Source organism: Thamnophis elegans, chromosome 10 (assembly GCF_009769535.1).
Source record: "Thamnophis elegans isolate rThaEle1 chromosome 10, rThaEle1.pri, whole genome shotgun sequence".
In the NCBI taxonomy this organism is placed as follows: domain Eukaryota; kingdom Metazoa; phylum Chordata; class Lepidosauria; order Squamata; family Colubridae; genus Thamnophis; species Thamnophis elegans.
In genome coordinates, this window is record NC_045550.1 from 29,450,149 (window position 1) to 29,467,232 (window position 17,084).

At 38.4% G+C, this 17,084-nt stretch overlaps 1 protein-coding gene across 2 annotated transcripts in view; it reads left to right on the forward strand.

Moving 5' to 3' along the window:
• Positions 1-1,816: 1,816 nt before the first annotated feature.
• MAP3K13 (mitogen-activated protein kinase kinase kinase 13) overlaps positions 1,817-17,084 on the forward strand; it is a 35,437-nt gene continuing 20,169 nt past the window's right edge. For both annotated transcript variants that reach the window (XM_032225959.1, XM_032225960.1), the window contains exons 1-2: positions 1,817-1,890; positions 9,092-9,204. The gene's annotated coding sequence lies outside the window, so the exon portion shown is untranslated. The remainder of the gene's footprint in view (positions 1,891-9,091; positions 9,205-17,084) is intronic.

The window sequence follows — 17,084 nt, forward strand, 5'->3', positions numbered from 1 at the left end:
GCAAAGAGATCTATGGAAAGAACAGTAATAGGGGCTGAAGAATTACAAGATCGCTTGTCTGTTCCATTGAAGTCAATGGAATACATATAAATAAGAAGTGGAGTGGGGAAGAAATGGGGTGATATATCATGTGGGTATTTCTTTTGTAAATGCCTTCGTATGACTTTTTTTTTTTTAAATTTAAGAAGATTTTCTAGGAATTTTTTTTTGTGATTTTGGATAATAGTGAAGAGCTTAGAGGTGTGATTTAGTGCTTGTATATACCTAAATAAATGGACAATGGAAATAAAATGGTAACATTAATGTCTTCTTTAATATGTTTATTTTCATCTTTTTTAAAAAGTATTTTGAAGTCATTTTAGGCCATCTCCTAAAACGGACAGATAAACCATTTAAGAGGAAGAAAAAGCTACACATGGGATATAGCCTTTGCACTTATGGCTGTTCGGACTGAAATGTATTATTTGCATCGGAGAACAATCATTCCAATTATTAATTGCAGTTCAGAACGGCCAACTATTTTTTTCAGACACAGTTTATTAAATATAGGTGCAGAACTTATAAAACTGCAAAGATAAAGTGCAAAAATTCAGTACTTGTAAAGGATCCCTGGATTAAATCCCGAAGATCCTTTTCCCTAATATAAACGGAGATGAGCACCGCCCCCTATAGTCGGAAATGACTAGTGCAGTAAAATCAGCAGAGACTCCTTTACCTTTTTGGTTACCTAATAACAAATATAACAGCTATATACTGTAGGGATTGTTGTGTAGGTGAACATCCTATTGAGTTCAGTGGGTTTATTTGCAAAAAGTGCAGACTTTTTTTAATCACCCGGTTGACTGGAATTAAACAGCTGATCAAATTGAACAAGTCACAGAAGGGAATGTCAGCAACTGTTACTGAGGCCTATTCCACTTCACCTTTCTTATCAAGTAGAGGCCCTAAATGCACCAAAATAAGCCATTTGGCTCCTAAGCGACACTAAAACTTATGGGTATGGGTGGAAAGGGGAAGACACATATAGGTAAATGCTTAATATTTTTCTCAATAATATGAAAATCCACAATGAGGAATCAAAACACCTCTGACTCAACACTTCCCTTTTCTACATTTAAAGATTTTTGTTTTCAAATTCATCAACAGAAAATACCAACTCGGGCAACAGGGTACAGTACTATGATGGCAGCAACCTTTTGACTTGGAGGACAAGAAAGCATCTTTTGCAGTCCCAAAGGTGTTTTTTTCAGGAGGCAACTAGACTTTCTTTATGTTTCTTTTGAAGACGTTTCACTTCCCATCCAAGAAGCTTCTTCAGCTCTGACAGGATTTTTTATTAAATTACCAGCTGTCTGCAAGGAATATAAATCCTTCCATTCCCCACTATCCTGTCAAAGCTGAATAAGCTTCTTGGATGGGAAACGAAACGTCTTCAAAAGAAAAAACAAGAAAGTCCAGCTGCCTCCTGGGGGGGAAAAGCACCTTTGGGACAACAATAACCAGGATGACTAAGAATCTCTACAGATCTTTCACTGGTTCGTGAGACTAGGAGGTCGTCTCGGGTTCATTTATGCGAATGTGTCACCAGGGTTACAGTGAATAGACTGTCGGGCTTGGCACCGTATTAACAACAGTGATTCAATGCAAACACTTTAAGCCTCGCTCCCCAATTCCACCCTCGCAAAGGATCACAACACACTTGTAACCTTAGCTACGGGGCTACAGGGGATAGCCGGAAGTACATTGATCAAAAGCGAATTTATAGGAGGCAGCGCAGTAGCTGTATTCTTTTCTGTCAGGTGATGCCGGAAGTGACGCAATGTTGACGGCCCGGCAGGTGGGAGGAGGACCAATGGCCGACGGTGGCCGATTTAAGGCGGCGTTCAGGCGGTAAGTAACGGGCGCCGCGAAATGGGCTCCTCGGGAACGCGCGTCTCTCTGGTTATGGCCGAGTCCAGGCGGCTTCCGTTCGCGAGGGCATCGGGTGGCACTTCGGGATATTCAGGGCTACCTGCGCTGTTTTTTGTTTGGCTTTGCTGTGTCTTGTTGGCCAAAGGAGTGTTTTCACCTTTGACATGGATACCTGGCTACGTGGTAGGGGCAGGACCGCCGTAGTCATTGCAGCACCGGGTCTGCAGATTCGCACCATTAGGCGCGCATCACCTGTATCCAGCTATTGATGGGACAGAAACTAAAGCATGTTTATAACATTTGTATTTGTTTGCACCGTTAGGAATCTTTTGGAAAGCGGTCATGCCCGTCTTCTACTGATGGGACGGGAAGTAGAGGGGTGATGATACTTGAGAATAAAAATGTTATAAAACCGTACACATCCCACACAGTATGTTATTCTGTAGCATAAGGGAAGCCTAACTAACTTAACCCTTTTGGGGGGAGGGAGTCGTTCAAACTGTGTAGTGATAGATTCCACTAAGTCTGGAATGCTCTACCTGATCCAGTTGTCTCAGGTACACATTTTCACAGTTTCAGTCACAAATTGACTTCTGTGGACCGTCAATCTACTGACCTTAAGTGGTCAGTAGAAGGGGCATGCAGGAGTGCACTAAGGTGCCTATTGTGCTGTCATTGTATTTTTTCCCCTTTTATTCTTGTTCTCGTTTTTGTTTGACAAATTCCAATAAATAAAATAAATAAAATAGATCCAATCTAGAAAAAGTTCAGTAGGGCTAATTCCGAGGTAAGTATGCAGAAGGTTGTTTTATCAGCTGAATAAAATAAATGCTAGTGATAACTGCACTTAACGTCCTTGTTCTACAAAACGTTGGGATGTGAAGGAATAATAGCACTACTCCCTAGCAGTAATAGCATTATAAATACACATTCCTTCAAGGCGAAAATAAGATAAAACATGGGCATGTATGGGTAAGAAACTTTGTTGATTAATAGTTTTGTTGTAATAGAACATGATTTAGAACAGAATAGAAGAGAATTCTTTATTGGCCAAGTGTGATTGGACACACAAAGAATTTGGTGCATACTCTTTCAGTGTACATAAAGAAAAATAAAATAGAATACATTCATCAATTCATCTTTGTATATGAATTGGCCCACATTAGCTGTATTCTCACAGTTCTAACAAGACCTAGGTTAAAGATATCCAAAATTTTGTCTGTGTTTGACATGAAACCTGGAGCAAAAATAACTGATTACTTATAGTATTGTGCATTTTCTCACTGCCTGGTTTTTTTCCTATTGTGGGTAAATACCTAAACTAAATAATGAACATGGGTTATGTTTGAAATGGAATACTCTTGTAAATGGGAAGCTAGCATTTTTAATATCATAGGAAGGCACAAAAAGTTTTATCAAGCATTTGGTATATTCCACAGATATTGTATTTTTGAAGTGATGCAAATATAATGACTACCCAAATAAGTGGTACTATAAACTTTCAAATAGTGCCTACAGATTGTACCTCATCTCTGAAACACTTTGTAACACTTTTTCCAGTATGTCTTCAAAAACAGAAGTAACATAAAATGAGAATGCCTTTCTTAATTAGTTCTGATCCTGTACTCATCTATTATACTTTTAAAGGAAACCGTTGTTTTGGATTAATTTATATAATTTTAAATGCTAGGAAATATATTCCTTATGCCTTGGCAAAAGGGAAGAATATATTATTTATTTGCTATATTTTCTGTTATAACACTGTTCAGAAGATCCAAAATAATTAACACACAACACTAAGCTAGAAATTCTGTTTTGTTTAAAGTTCTCAATTTATCCCAAGTAAGAAAATGATTTTTTTTCAATATACACAATGGTTATATTGTTTATAGCTGAACCTGAAATCTTGATTTATTCTTAGTTTAAGCCTTTTCCTAATTTGCAGAAGTGTGCTGCACAAAAAAAACGTTCAGCTAAATTACAGTTTCTTGCTTCTTTTCCCAATTCCTTCTTCTCTTGCCAGTAGTTCATGACTTGACTTTTTTTACTGAATCATGACTTCCAAACTTAAATATTGTCTCCATAAAGTGTAACAAAATTAGTTATTGTAGAAAACAAAATAATAGCACTACTCCCTAGCAGTAGTGTGTTTTTTCCTCCCACAAATTGGCTTAGTATTCCATCTCTCAGGCTGGGGGGTGAAATTATACGCCCCTCAGACAGGGTGCGCAATTTGGGGGGAGTCCTGGACCCACAGCTGACTTTAGATCATCAGTTGTCGGCTGTGACCAGGGGGGCGTTTGCCCAGGTCTGCCTGGTGCACCAATTGCGTCCCTACCTGAACCGGGAGGATCTTACAACAGTCACTCATGCCCTCGTGACCTCAAGACTGAACTACTGCAATGCGCTCTACATGGGGCAGCCCTTGAAGAGTGTTCAGAGACTCCAGCTGGTCCAGAATGCAGCCGCGCGAGCGATTGTGGGTGCACCCCGGTACACCCACGTTATACCTATCCTCCGCGAGCTGCACTGGCTACCTATTGGTCTCCGGATACGCTTCAGGGTGCTAGTTATTACTTATAAAGCCCTACATGGTATTGGACCTGGGTACTTGAGAGACCGCCTTCTGCCGATTACCTCCCACAGACCCATTCGATCCCACAGATTAGGCCGCCTCCGTATTCCATCTGCCGGCCAATGTCGGCTGGCGACTACTCGGAGGAGGGCCTTCTCTATGGTTGCTCTGGCCCTTTGGAACGAGCTCCCCATGGAGATTCAGACCCTCTCCACCCTTCAGGCCTTCCGGACGGCCATGAAGACCTGGCTGTCCCAGCAAGCCTGGGGTTGAGTCCCCCCCCCCTAATTTGCTGTGTCTGTTGTGCTTTTAAGTTGTTCGTATTGTCTGATTGTTTTTGTCTTGCTTTTTGTAATTTCCCCTCCCTTGGCTTTTGTTCAGCCGCCCTGAGTCCCTTCGGGGAATAGGGCGGCCTACAAATTGAAAAAACTCAAACTCAAACTTAATAGTGGTCAGAAAAATACAGTCAGGAAAAATATATCCTATGTAAGAATCCCACAAGCACACCCATTGACCCACAAATAATATAGTATATGTATCTATGCTGCCACTTTGTACAAGCAGATTTTTAAGATGGATTTACCAAACCCGGGCCTTTTAATAAAATATAGATGTACATTCCTAGCTGCTGCATATAGCAGAAAAAAAAGAAAAAGTTACCCAAGCAGGTGAGGCTCCAGTAAAAGCCATTATGACATTGTGTATCTTGTGACAAAAATATGTAAATAGCACAAATTACATCTGGCTTATCATGTTGCAAATGATGTGCACAGTACACAATTTCCATCATTATAGTCTTAAAACTTTATCAGGGACATCAGAAAAAAGGCACAAACTCAGAGTAGTCTTTTTTTCTATCCTTCCCGTCTTTTTACTCCGTGGGAATCTCTGCTTTGATAGATTATATTATCCATAATTTTCTCTGCAATATTTTCCAAATGTTATATGTGCACACACAAATACAGATAAAATACATATTTATTAAAGAAATCCAGAATCACATAATGCACAGTATAAGTAGTAAGACATCATACAGTAAATAGTATACCTATGTAAATGAATGGATTTGGTTTGGTTTGGTCACCCAATTTGCTTTGTCAAATTTTCCATCTCCACTAGTACTGGTTGAAGTAATTTTAAGCTCAATGAATTTAAGATTACTTGCAGGAGTTGGTGAAGCTATCCAGTCTGGAATATCTTTGGAAGCCAGCAGTTAGGCACCTTCAACGCATACTTAGAGCAATCCTGCACCATTTTCTTAAAGTGCCAAACCTAGAAATGCTTTGACTAATGCTGTGTGAGGGTGCATTACATTTCTACAACATTTGCCAAATGAGGCTTCTCTTTCATAGCACAAATTCTGCAAAAAGCTGGGAGGAGTTTCAGGCAGCCCGAGGCAATGGCATAGCAACATGGTTGCTTTATATGAAGAACTCAAGGAACCATGGTGCTGCATGAAGCAGCTTTTGTAGCAGCGGAGAACTGCCTGAGCTTCAGTATCAGCCAGGAAAACACTGTTGTCTGCTGTAGTTCTGATACTGAAAACAATTCTGCTTCCAGAGACAAACATTCACTAACTTTATTTCAAATTAATTGCAATGAAAAATTGTTAATCTATTATATGTTTGACACCATCTCTCTGATACAATGGGTGTTTTTTTTTTAAACGGTGTAGTTGAGTTAATTTTTGATTGGCAGTTTTCTTGTTGAGGTTTTTTGGGAGTGGTTTGCCATTGCCTCCTTTCTATGGCTGAGAGGAAGTGACTGACCCAGGTAGGACTAGAATTCACAATTTCTAGTTTCTAGCCTGACCTCAACCATTGCATCAAACTAACGCTCTTACTAATCGTTACTAGTGAATATATTTTGGATGTTTTAATACAACTTGATATTTATTTTTATGTATTTAATTATTTTTCACATTTCTGAACTGCCCATTTCCTTCCAAGAGGGACTATGGGTGGTGTACAATAAAGCATCAAAATATAAAAACAGTATAAAAAACACTAAAATCTTACAGTTAAAATTTTAGAATTATAAATTTTATTTTTTTAAAAAAAAATGTTGAGGCAAGAATAATTAGACCCTGTTAAAATCATTTGACAAAGGCCAAAGAAGGGCCCTCATGGCACCAACTAACCCCATGACTGTGCTGTACACCATGAAAGGTCACAGCCATGTTTTAACCCTTTTTGGGGAGGGTTGGGGGCCCGCCTCACCTCCAGTGAAAGTATATTCCATTGAGTGGCGCCAACAGCAAAGAAGGCACTCTTCCTAGACCCCACCAGTCAGAGTTCTTTAACTGACAGGATCTGCAACATACCTTCCCTAGCTGACCGGGTGGGATGGACCAATGTACCATATTTTTCGGACTATAAGACGTACCATGATTTTGAAGAGGTAAATTAAAAGGGTTTTGGTAGGCCAAAAGTGGTGTATTCAGTGTATGAGACGCACCCAGATTTTCACCCTCTTTTTTGAGGGAAAAAGGTGTGTCTTATACTCCAAAAAAATACGGTAATGGGATGAAGCCAGTTCTGTAAGTAGTTTAGCCCCATGCCCTGTGGGGCTTTATAGGTCATAACCAACAACTTGAATTGGACCCGGAAGTAAACTGGAACCCAATGCAGTTTGCAGAGCAGAGGTGTTACAGGTGCTCTTCCTTGAGTGCTAAATACAGCCCCACATTTTGTACCAGCTGAAGTTCCAGATTCTTTTCAGGGATAGCATGTTTCAGTAATCCAAATAGGAGATGACCAGGGCATGAGTGACCAAGGAGAGAGCCTTCCTATTCAGGAGAGGATGAACTGGCACATAACATGAGTTGAGCAAAGGCCTTCCTAGGCTGCTAGGCTTCATGGCTTTTGAGCAAGAGATGGGAGTCCAAGATGTCCCCTAAGTTATGTACTGGGTGTGTCTGGAGTATGCAACACCATCGAAGACCAAGATGATAAATTTCTGAATATAGAGGGGTCCACCCACAGCCACTTTGTCTTACCAGGGTCAGCTGAAGTCTGCTGTTCCCCATCCTGGTCTCTGCAGCCTCCAGGCACTGCAAAAGAATGCCAACTCACATATTTCACCTGGGACAGATGGATATAAAGAGAACTGTTGATACCTCATCCCTTAGTGACAGATGAAATCACCTAAATGTTTCAGGTAGATATTAAAAAGGAATGGAGAGAACACCAAGACCTGTGATACTCCTCAAAGTAGGAGCTGTAAGTTGGACCTCTCATTTCCTTTTAATACTAATTGGGACTGGCCTCAGAGAGAGGAGGTGAACAGCACAAAGCTGTTCCCCCCTAATTTTCTAAGTGCCCCCCAAAGGATACTAAGCTCAATGGTATTGAAAGCCACTGAGAGATCAAGAAGAGCAAGATGTATGCACCACCACCATCCCACTCCCATCAGAGATCACCCAATGCCATTTTGGTCTCATTTCCGGACCTGAAACCTGACTGAAAATGGATCCAGAGAATCCATTTCCTTCAGAATCCACTGGAGTTGCAATGCCACCATCTTCTCAATTACCTTTCCCAAAACGGAGAGGTGGTAAATTGGACTAAATCTGTTCAGAATGGTAGGCTGTAGCGATGGCTTCTTGAATAGGAAAAAAACAAGCTAGGAACACCTCCTCCAACAAGAATAAATTCCCCATTGTTTGGACCACCCACATGATACCTCCTGAGCAGCCTTCCCCAGCCAGGAGGAGCATGTATCGAAGGGTGGTAGCATTTGCATTCCACTGAACCCTGTCCACTTCTTTATGTCCAACCAAATTAAACAGTTCCCAGATAACTAGATAGTTCTGCTCTCTGGGCATCTCTACAGAACTTACACCACACACTATCCAATTGGAACAAATTCAAGTGATTTTATCCTCCAGATGCCTGGATAATTCCTCTGCACGGCCCTGTAGATGGACCTGTAGACCCCCCTTTCTAAGGAGAGGGTGATCCTATCAATGGATGGCTTCTGTAGGTGCAATAAGAGCAAAGTATTGATGCCAGGCTGCTCTTACTGCCACAAGGTAAACCTTAATAGCAGCCTTAACTTATGTTTGGTCGAGTTCGTTCTTCGTTTTCTCTCAGTGGTATCTCTTTTCAACTATGTCAACTCCTCTGCAAACCACGTGGTGTAATGGGAATGATGAGCCAGAAGAGGCTGCCTAGGTGACCTCTTATTCCAGACAGCTGCCAGGGCCTCTGCAGGACCATGTAGCAAATTGGAAGATATTTCTCCCAACTTCCTTTGAAATCCAGTTGGATCCATTAGTCATCAGGTGTCCAATTGAATGAGTGCAGTCTCCATGTGGATGAGGGGAGCACAAGAGAATCTCAAAGTGACCAGGGTGTGATCTGATCATTATTATGATCTCTCAGATTACATTGTCACTCTCCAACAAGAAAACCAAGCCCCACTAGAATGACCTGGGAGATACAGATCTAGAGATGTGTAATATAACAATGTGGCACAGAAATGTGTCAGAACAATAATAAATATAAGTTATAAATAAATTAAACAAACTCACAATCTGACAATCTTATATGGTAATATATTTGGCTAACTACGTACATTTAACTTATTGAAATTGCCTTCTAGTTTGCCCAAATCCACATTTTGGGAGGGAGTGGCAGTCAGATGCAGTCAACAGGAATGCAGTAAAATGAGCCATGAATTGTTGCCTTTGTATTGGAATTCACGATTTGAGAATGGTAAGTGATTACTTTTTTTACTCTGTGTAATATTCTAGAGACATAAAACATGTTTTGAAGAGTAAATGTATAGGTAGTCCTCGATTTAGGACCACAATTAAACCCAAAATTTCTGTTGCTAAGTGAGACATTTTAAATGAGTTTTGCTCCATTTTGTGACCTTTTTTGTTACAGTTGTTAAGTGAATTGCTGCAATTGTTAAGTTAGTAACACAATTGTTAAGTGAATCTGGCTTCCCCACTGTCTTGGCTTGTCTGAAGGTTGCAAAAGATGATTATATGATCCCAGGACACTGCAAAAGTCATAAATATGAGTCGGTTGCCAAGTGTCTGAATTTTGGTCACTTGACCATGGGGATACTGCAATGGGCATAAATGTGAAAAATGGTCAGCGGTTTTTGGAAATGGAAATGGTTTTTTCAGTGGGGTTGTAAATTCCAATGGTCACTTAATGAACTTGTTAATTGAGAACTACTTGTATAAGTTAATAAAAGAATCTCATTGGAATTTATTTTATGTGATTAAATGTCTTGCTAATCAAGGCTTCCTTATATTAAGAAAATAACTTAAGTTGACTTATTAATATAGTATGTGTAAGTTCATTTTATTTATTTGGCAGTTTTTCAGTCCGGAAAGACTTTAGGCAGAGAATTGCAAAACGATCATCTAAGTAGAGAGTATGATTGAATCAGTATCACAAAACAATAACTAATTATAAAATTATTGAAAACTTATGGCATCCCTCTCCAGTCATCTCAGATCAAATTAGAATAGGAATTCTCTTTGATTTATTCATATTAAAAATTGCTTTGAAATACTGTATATTTGGCTTTTTTATTTACGTCAAAAAAGCATCAATATGGAAAATTTTAAATAAAAAATTAATAAAAATGGGGCATAATGATTCATTGCGATGAACAATAACTGTTTTTCTTAAGTAATGTTAATATAATAAAATATATTTATATAGTGAAAGATCTAGTTGTAATCGAGGATAAAATAAAATAAGTATGATATAAAAGTATTGGCAAGATTTAGAAGGGTGTTTGAAACAAGATTGGATGATAGGTAAGCATAGGAACCATGCTACAATAAGTTAACAAGTAAACTGAGCTGTGCCAATTGGAGTGAACTTAGCTTTGAAAACCAGTTTTCTTTTAATACAATTATTAAAAGTATTCAAAGTATTTCTAGATATTGCCTAGAAACTCTTAATAACCCCATTGTCCAAAATAACCAATATACTGAATTTCCCCTTTTCATTTTATTTTGATTTCCCTTTGTGTTTTTTATTTTTGTCATAGGGGCATTTAAAAAAACCAATCACACATGGGATTAGATTGATATTCTGTCATTCTAAATCTTACAAATCAATCTTGAAGACCTTCCATTGACCAAAGTAGCTTGAAAGACTAAGGTTGTTGTATAGTGCTGGTTGTAAAATTGTTTGGCTGCAGTTGGTAATCTATTATAATACTTGTTTTTAGAAAACAAAGAGAAGGGGAGAAGATTGATAGTAAGAAAATATGATGAATTGCCAAGAGATTCATACATAAAGAAATAACATATAGAGCACAATTTCTTGGCTTCCCTAGTGTTCTTTGATTTCCTGTGTGTTGAACTCAACCTTTGTACCCTTAAATAAGGCTTACCAACCAGCATTTAAAATAATAAATTTGAATTGGACAGAAAATCCCCAAGGCTTTTGAAATCAGATAAATTGTGTAGAAAAATCAGACAAGTGAGTCCTGATGGGACAAAGTGTATTAATTAAAGGTAATCAGTGGAACAGAAATAGCCTGACAACAAATAATGATTTTTAAAAAATAGTCTCCATCTCACTTGACTATCTTTTTATTGGTATCTGATTTTTTCTAGAAAATGAACCAAGTACAGTGATGAATAAACATAATGCTTTTCCCTGAGAAATGAACAAGTGGATTTTCTCATTCTTCTGAGTAAAGAAAATGGTGTTACAGACATTTTTACTATCAATAGCTCTAGGGTAACAGTTGTTTTTTTTAACCAATTCAGATAACATTGACTTACCAATGTGTGTCCAAACTTCTATGCTGATAAATATTTCATATTTTTCTTACATGTTTAACTGCTGCTTTATATACAATACTATTCATAAAAGTTGTATTTCTAATAAATTGTTTTTGTACACATACTTGTCTTGCTGTTTCCTCTCAGGTTTCTAAATACAATGCAGAGAGAAAGTAAGAAATAATAAGCAAAAAAAAATTAAAGGCAGGAGATAAAAGAAAATGAAATTCTATTAAATTTGGGTTCTGTATATTTACATGTGCTTCTATCCCTGAAAGCCATGCTTTCTAACAACATAGACACAGTAATGTATTGTCTTTTTTCCTTTAAACTACTCACCTCTGTCTTCTTGGGGATCTCATTTATTTCATCAAACCTCAGCTTTTCCAATCTATCCTTTTATCTTAATTGTTTCACCCTTCCTTCATATTTTTGGGGGGAAATTTGGTCCTCATTTATTCTCTCTGAAAGAGCACATTGTCATAATATATTTATTTTGTTCTAATCATTTATTTTTGTATTCAGTCTGCTTTCATTCTGCACTCATTTATTCTTGACCCTGTTTGTTTGTGTTATACTTACTATCTTTCTGTGAGGATCGTAAAATTTCTTAATCCACATCCCTAACTTTAGGAAACTTCTGCCAAATGTTACAAATCAAATTATTTGCTCTATTTTTCACAATTTATGGATAGCTTAATGTCAGCCCTTTGAAGTAGGCCAGGTCAAGAAACAAACACTGCAAGAATATTAGGAAAGATCCTTGATAGTTGTAAGGTAACAAAATCTTACAAGGCTGGCCACTTTCTATGCCATAATATGGTAAACAAAATCAAGGTGTGGTTATTTTGAGTGACTTTCTCAGATATACTTTGGCCTCTGGACTGCATAATAGCTCTTGTTGAAATCTCAGTTTCTTTCCTTAGTGGCTCATCCCTTCCTTCCTCAAGGACAACTATAAACACTTTTATATCACCTCCGCAATTAAAATTACTCTCAATGGCTACAGACATCCTCCTGTTTCTCTCACTTGCAAATGGGCCTGGCATCTTAACAAAGTCAATGTATAAATCTGGCAGAGTAGACTCAGATGGAGCTGGAAAGTTCCTCCCCTAACACCAGAGAGCCTAAGTTCTTTTTTAAAGTGTCTTCATTCTAGAGTTCATTGTTGATAGTAACTGCAATTAACAGAGGCAAGTATTGTGCAAGAATTTCCTAAGGAACTAGAATACCGTATGTGGAATATGGACATCTATTGCCTTCTCGCTCTATTTCTCTGATTTGGGATAGCCTTTCCAGTGAATGACACAGACATAAATTTTGCTCTATGTTTAGAATCCAGAATACATTCCATTTTCCTTTTTCTTATTCATTCACCAGGAACAGGCAAAACGTAATGGAAAGCCACACCAAATCTCCCACAGAGGTCGTCTTGCATGGCATGTTTATATGCAACTTTGACTAAATCTAATTGTTCCTTTAAAGGAACCTGCCAGGGATGAGGAAAGGAAATGGAATTCTGGAAGGCAAGATGTCTGGTAGTATAAGTTCCATGGAGGAATGTATCAAAGCTGTTGTAGACAAATTCTAAAAGAGACAATTCAGACCAATTGGCCTGCTGGTAAAGGACATGGCACCTCAAATATTGTTCTAGTAGTTGAGTGGAGTTTGATCTCAATTTATATTCTTGTGATGTGCCCTGTCAGTGTTGGTGGGGGTGGTGTTGGAGGTTCTTTAGTTGGGCTGTTTACTGTTAGCTTGTTTAGTAGTTTCTTGATTGGGATATTGTTTATTTCTTCATTGTCGGTCTTATTGTTAATCTTTGTGTTCATCTATACTCAAATGGGTGTTGATTATTGGTGGAGAGGTGTTTTGGTCTTTTGGTTTCCTTTCCAGTTTCTTGATTGTCTCTTTTGCACAGTATGTAGCTGCTTTTAATTCCTATGTGTCAATTGATAGCCAATTTGTCAGAGTGCCAGGCTTCCAGGAATTGTCCAGTGTTTTTGAATGTGGCTAGGATGGTCATAGTTTCCCAGTTGAAACTATGGTTAAGTTCTTGTTTGGGGAATCAATCTAAGACATTTTTGGCATGAGTGTTGATGAAAGAAATGTCCTTCTGGGTTCTGCTCCAAGTGGTGAAAAAGACACTGGAGACATGGAGGCTGCTTGGAAAGATGGTTTAATGGTGGACAGGACCACATGGCTTGAGTCCTGAACAGAAAAGGTGATCACGTGCTTCAATGTTGGGTGAGGAAGAAGAGAAGGGCCGAGGAAGGGGCTAGCTGGGCTTTTTATAATCTGTTCAGCACCACCTCTCTGTTTCCTGTTCCTGTGTAACAAATGTATTCTGATTGGTTGTCAGACTCCCATGGGGCCACAGGGGCAACTCTCTAGGTTGTGTTTTGAATCCAGGTTTGGTTGAGTTCTCAGATGTCATGTGGTGAGTGGGAAAAGGCTAATCATGTCTTAATCCCATCACCCTGGAGCTGAAGGGGAGAACACTTTATTATGTAAAGGGCCTGGTTTGGGCATCTTAATGGCCCATTGACAAAAGGGGGATGGGCAGGAAGCTGCAGGGAGCTACTCTGTTTTTAAAACATGTTTCTTCCTTTTCACATCCAGGGAAATGTAATATTCTGCCTTTTCAATATTGCCTAGGATATTTCATTTTTCTGGGAGAGGGCTGGGCGATAACTTCCTACAGTGTCATTTAAAAAATAGGCTTTCTGGAAAAAAATAATCAGGATATAGTCAAGTACATCACTTTACCCAAGTTATAAGCAAAAAATTCCTTTATAAACCTGGAGAAGATTGTAAGATTATTAGTCTAAATAGCATTTTTGTATATTAAAATTTTCCATGCTTAGTATCAAAAGTTGTTAAATACTTGTGGTCTGCTTCCATCCATTCATTTAATGTATGTGCTTCTAAAATCTAACTTAGTGAAAATGAAGGCACTCAAGTAGATCTGAAATAAGAAGTAGTGGTACTGGTATATTTCTGAAAAGCAGTGAATACCTCAAATAAAAATCTAATAGAGCAATTCGCCCTCATGAATGAAATATTATGTTTGTAACCTTCCTCTTCTTTCCCACCACTTTTTCCATATTTTTTCCTGCTGTGTAGGAGCACCCAATATTAAATTAAGGATTGGTTGTATAAATGTATATACTATTGCAGTATGCATGTTACTATTTAAACTCTGAATACTAATTTTGTACAAAACTATTGTCATAGAGGAATGTGAACATTATGTAATTATGTAATACACAGAGGCACAGACATACACATCAGATGCAAAAACTGTAATGAAGTTTTCAAACACTATTTGTGGTTTCGGAGGAACTGGCATTGAAGAAAACAATAGTTTTCTTCTATCTTTATCTGAACTAGACATTAAATTAGAAGGCTCTGCCGTGCAAGAACAAAAATATGCTTTTATATAAACATCTAATCTATACATATTTTAAAATTATTAACTATGTTTCATGGGTGATATATGCAATTTTAAAACAAAATGAAGAGTGTTCCTGATAAATGAATATAATGATATATTGATGCCAGTTGTGGGTTGCAAAATTTTTTAGAACCTCTTCTGTAGGTGTGGCCTGCTTTGTGGGAGTGGCTTGCTGGCCATGTGACCGAGTGGGAGTGGCTTGGCAGTCATGTGACTGGGTGGGTGTGCCCAACTTGTAAAATGTGGTGAAACTCACTTAACAACGCTCTTGCTTAGCAACCAAAATGATGGCTGAGAAACTCTGGCTTTGAAGCACGCAAGTCTTAAAGCTGTCAAGTTACAAGACCTTTGCACCCCTAACCCTTTAGAAAAAAACCCCCAGGGATGTTCAAACTTGACAGCTTTAAGACTTTAAGGTTTAGATAGGACTCTTAGAGGCGGGCGGGGCGATTGGTAAGCCAGCCAATCAGTGAGCGGCGGGTGGGGCAATCGTGATGCGGACAGGCGGGGGGAGAGTGCTGGAACGGGTTCTAAACAGCACAGTAGATTTGTGGAACCTCTTCAATGGAAGAGGTTAGAACTGGCAGGAACCCACCTCTGATTGATACACACACACACACACACACACACACACACACACACACTGATATTAATGATGAACAAAATATACATTAGGTGATGAACAAAGCCTATTTAAGAAAGTTTATTTTTTATTCTCACTATATAGTGGAGATATAGAGCTTTTCTGTTTTACAGCTTCGTAACAACAATTCTATGCTTTCCATATGTTGCCTTTGTACCTTAGAATTGTTTATGTTGTCATCTGTTTCTGTTTGCTCTGCACCCCTTCCAGCTGGCAGGGTTTATTTGATAACCCTTTGAGACTCTGTTGCCTGGGTTTGATTGGTGGTGACTGTCCATTCTGTGATGAGGTTCCTCTGAAGAAAGGCAAGCTATAGTTGCCTGCCTTTGATTGGCTGCTCCTCTGTTTCCCTCCCCTTCCAGAGCACACACCACCGCAGGGTTTGTTCGGAGACCTAAAACAGCCTCGTAGGCATCCATTCATGAATCTGTGACGTTAGTAGCTTCTGTGCTTGCAGTGGGGTTGCAGGATTGTGTGGGTGGAATTTCCTTTCTGTCTTTTATTGAGCAGGTTTGTCTTTTGCCAACTCTCCATAAAATGAGGACATGGAGCATAGTTGTATAATGTTCTTGTCACTGTAAGTATATTGGTAAAAATCTTGTCTTGCTTCAAGATCTGTGTTTGCAGAAGAACCTATATTATGTCTTAATCGTTCATTTCAAAAGATGGGATAGATTTGTCTGTCGGTTCAATAGAAAAAATGTTGGAAGACATATTAAAGCTGAGAATATTTTTGTATTGGGCAGCAGTCTGTATTTTACTTCTCTGTGGAGCTATTATAGACATATTGAATTTGCAATTTGGCACATTATGCAGAGATCTTTATCCATTTCTAAAACAGAACAGAATGAATTTTATCAATTAGCTGACATGCAGGGTATCAAGAGAAATAACTGCAATCCATTTCAGAACAGCAGGCTACCCCCCCCTCCCCTCCCCTCTCCCTCCTTTCCTTTGTGAAAATGTAATCTGATTGTCTGGTGAAATGGCTTCAGAATCCTTTTAATACAGTTTAAAATCTAACATTATTAACAGTTTTAGCAGTATGTTTTGGATGGAAGGAAAAAGCATGCTACTCGTTTTATTTCTCGGTTACACATTTATTTCTTAAGATGTTTCATTTCTATAAACAAACTGATTTTTAACTATTTTGGTTAATGGCTAGATTTGTTCATTCATATGCAAGCAGCTCTTTTTAACAGCAGATATTTTGCATTATACCATTAGCTTTAAAAAAAAAAAGAATTCTAAATCTCAATATGTTGTCAGTTCCCGTTGTTTTCAAAGGCTCTAGCATTGTATCTCATATATAATTCCAATCTGTTTCTATTTATTGATGGTCAGTATGTGGTGCCCCTTCTGGGAATTTTTTATAGTAGGAGCTACTGAGGTCAGTAATAATTCATTGTGAATAATCCCTGAAAAGAAGGGGGCATCAATTGGCAACCCATGAAGAATATGCTCCACAGTAGTGTATAAAAATGTATAGATACTATATAGAAATGGAAGAAGCAATGTCAGATAGCTACTTTAAAGGGAATAATTCTAGCTGCCCTTTGTCCTTAAGTATTTTCCTGCATTTTTTGCTCTGAAAATATTAGTAAGACTGTCTTTTCAATATTGTATCTAGAACAGAAGACAGTAATATAAAAACTGATTGTTTGTAGTGTTTTGAGAAATTAGCTTTTCTTCAAGCTGAGGTATGTTTTCCTAAGCACCTGATATTACTGTT